The sequence below is a fragment of the Pyrgilauda ruficollis genome, unplaced genomic scaffold, assembly GCF_017590135.1.
Source record: "Pyrgilauda ruficollis isolate IOZ18807 unplaced genomic scaffold, ASM1759013v1 scaffold42, whole genome shotgun sequence".
Classification (NCBI taxonomy): domain Eukaryota; kingdom Metazoa; phylum Chordata; class Aves; order Passeriformes; family Passeridae; genus Pyrgilauda; species Pyrgilauda ruficollis.
The window spans coordinates 3,140,984-3,144,236 of NW_024525712.1; positions in this window are offsets into that span (position 1 = coordinate 3,140,984).

Below are 3,253 nucleotides of genomic sequence, written 5' to 3' on the forward strand. Positions count from 1 at the left end.
GTACATTGATTGGGACCTAAAAGCTATAAGCTTTATTTATCTGCACATTGAACATTTTATATTTGCATTGAACTGACTTATCTTGTTTTTATTTTTGTATCATTATGTCTTATTTCAGTGTTAGCAATGCAATCATAGCCATTTAAAAGTCCTGGAGTATTCCAAAGTATAAAAACCTTTCAAATTTCTTTATAAAGATTCCTTTGGGTTTAAAAAGCTCTGATGATCACAAACAGGAGCAAAAGCAACACTTTTTGCTGAAGAAATATGTGAAGAGAAAGAACGCAACTCATTATGATTTAGATTTAGATTTAGATTTAGATGATTGATTTAGATTTAGGTTTAGGTTTAGATTTAGATTTAGATTAGATTTAGAAGTGCGTCCAAATACATATTGCCAACACATACTGAGCAACTGACACTGTCTTTTAAATAGAGTATTTTTAGTCTGTAGAAAGAAGACATTTAAAGATAAAGCCCTTGCATCAACTTGACTGCAAAGACAAATGTGTATGTTTGTGTTACGAAATAGATGCAAAGGACCCTATGTACAGTATATAAATTGCATATTATATATAGAAACTGTTGCTCCCACGTCAAGCATCTCAAAACACTCTCTAAGGAACACTGTTCATAAAGGTAAATTATTTTTCTTCTGGTTTATATAAAGAAACACAAATGTTGCAAGATGAAAGCTTCATTCTTTGCTTTATTTAAACTAAGAAAATCTTATAATGACCTTTGCGAGCACTGATGTCAGTCTGTGACTTTTCCAAAGTTACTCTGGAGGTTTGTGAAAGAAAGTCTGTGCTCTTCCTACATACTCTGTAGGACCATCCTACATTCTTGCTACAGATACTCATGGCTATTAACCACTTTCTCTAACACTGACTGATAACTATTGGTCAAAATTAATATATATGACATGTTCCAAGTTGTCATTGTTTTGAGTCATAAAAACAAGTTTCACATTTCTATTTGATTTACAATAAGTACCAAAAATGGTAGAAAACACCTGATGTTTTATCTTGAGGAAAAAAGGCTCCCTTTGTTATAAATTCATAGTTCAGGGCCCTTTGAATGCTCCAAAGTTTCACAGTTAAGGTAAAACAGGAACCAATCTTTATTTGAGAGATAAAAACATATGTTTATCTCACCTTCTAATCTTGTTCTTCTGGCTCCAGCAATACACCCTCAGCTGCCAAGCAATCTGAATGTACATCTGCCTCCAAGGTGTATCTGCCTCCAGAACTGTACGGAAAGTGGCCAGCTGTGATGACATATAAACCAAAAATACCTGGAGAAAGTGAGGAAGAAGCAGTGTCTCAATGACGCTTTTGCAGCACATCATCTGTGAGGGGCCAGCACAGAAAGTCTGGCTGCTAATCAGAGCTGGATAGAAGCCATAAAGTTCAGCTACAAATGCAAACTTTTCTGAAGCCTAGGGACATTTGGCTTTGTGCATTCAGTAAATAGAGAAGGGCTAGTACTAAGTGCAAGTATTTTAGCTTGTATAAATTAGGGGGGTGTTCTGGTGCAGATGTTTTCTTCAGATTGGTGTCCATTAATACTGCTGAATAAGGACACAGCAGGAAATAATTGCAGATTGAAGGCTATTGACAGAGTTTTCCACAAACCTTCTTGTTCTGTTTAATAGGCTTGTTTTTTGGGATATAATTTTTGCTTCAAGAAGAGAACAAATGGGTTGGTAAAAGGAGGGAAACTGTCCCTTCTCTGTGTAGTTATGGGGCCTGATTTCACAGAAGACTGTGGGATGTATTAGCAATCAATAAGGAGAGACAGAGAAGCAATTAGGAGCTTGCAGCCCAGGCAGAGAGGCTACTGAGAGAAGAGGGCTGCAGGGAACTGTGCCTTGGCACAGAAAACCAATTTCATAATGACCAGGAGGGAATTACTGAGTTTTTTGTTACTCAGGCAATCAATATATTATCCAGAAGTCCTGACAACACGGACCTTCCCAGCAGACAGAGTAGGCAGTGAGAGAATGAATTGAAAGCCTTTTATTTTCATTGCTTTTGTCTAGTCATTTTGAGTTTCTTGTTGAAAGTTAAAGATGTCTGTTTGTATTCTAATGAAAATTTAGTAGATTTTAGGTTGATTTATCTCAAAGCTAGATATCTTGAAGATACATACAGGCATTCAGTCACAAGAGATGGGACACAGAGAGGTGAACTTTCTTTGTTCTCATGATAAGACAAAGAGAAATCAAAGTGTTCATTTTTTGTTTTCTGAGCTCTGCACTTTGCTCTGGGAGGATATTATTTTTCACTGTTCATCATTCATGCCAAATCTTTATTCGTCTTGCATGTGCCAGATAAAGAAGAAAGTTTTAGTTTGTCTTTTACTTTTTTATTTTGTTGTTTACATTGAAATTCTTTGTATGAAGATATTCTTCCAACTAACATACAGATTCCATGGGAGAAGTTGAGGTTTAGGATGTTTGGGAGCTGTTCTAACTCAGTCTCCAGTGGCAGAACAATCTTTCATTAAAAGAACCACCTGGGAACAACAAATATCTCCTTTTTCCCCCTCTCTCCCCACTCCTCCAACAATGATTTATCCAAAGTTAGAGGACTACACATCCAGCAGATGTGTTTGTCTGCACTATATAAATCCATACTCCCAAGCCTAGACTGAATATGTGTCACCTTTATGTCCAGGAAATGCCACATCCCACAGGGAAACTTGTTTCCAATTCTTTGTCTTGTCACTGTCAAGCATCTGAGCCCTGGTGCTCAAATATATCTTTGCACCTTCTGTCTCTCAGCCTTCTGATCGTTCAGACCCTTCACCCTTTGGTTCAGGGTGAGGTACCACACATTTGAGATATACAGCCTGATGGCTTAGCTGCAAAACTTGGCAGTGTTTCTCCCTAAGGTACACACACTAAGATTATAAATATCTCACTCTCAGAGAAGCTTGATGGGAAAGAGTATTTGTGGTGGTCTCAGAAGCAAATTAAACCACATCTAGAAAATCCCACTGTGAAATATTTCCCTCTTTGCAGAGTGGTTTAAAAATGTTTTGCTGAGCCTTGTGACCTTGGGAGAGTCAGAGCAGAGATAGGTGAACACAGCAGGTGGAGAGTAGGAATCTTGATGGCTCAATGAAGGAGAATTAAGTTATAGCATAACTTTCTCCAGCCTTTGTTGTTCACCTGAGGACTGTGGTATCATCTGCCCTAGAGAGAGGAAGGGCAAGAATATGGCAAATGTCAGTTGGGCTGCTGGCA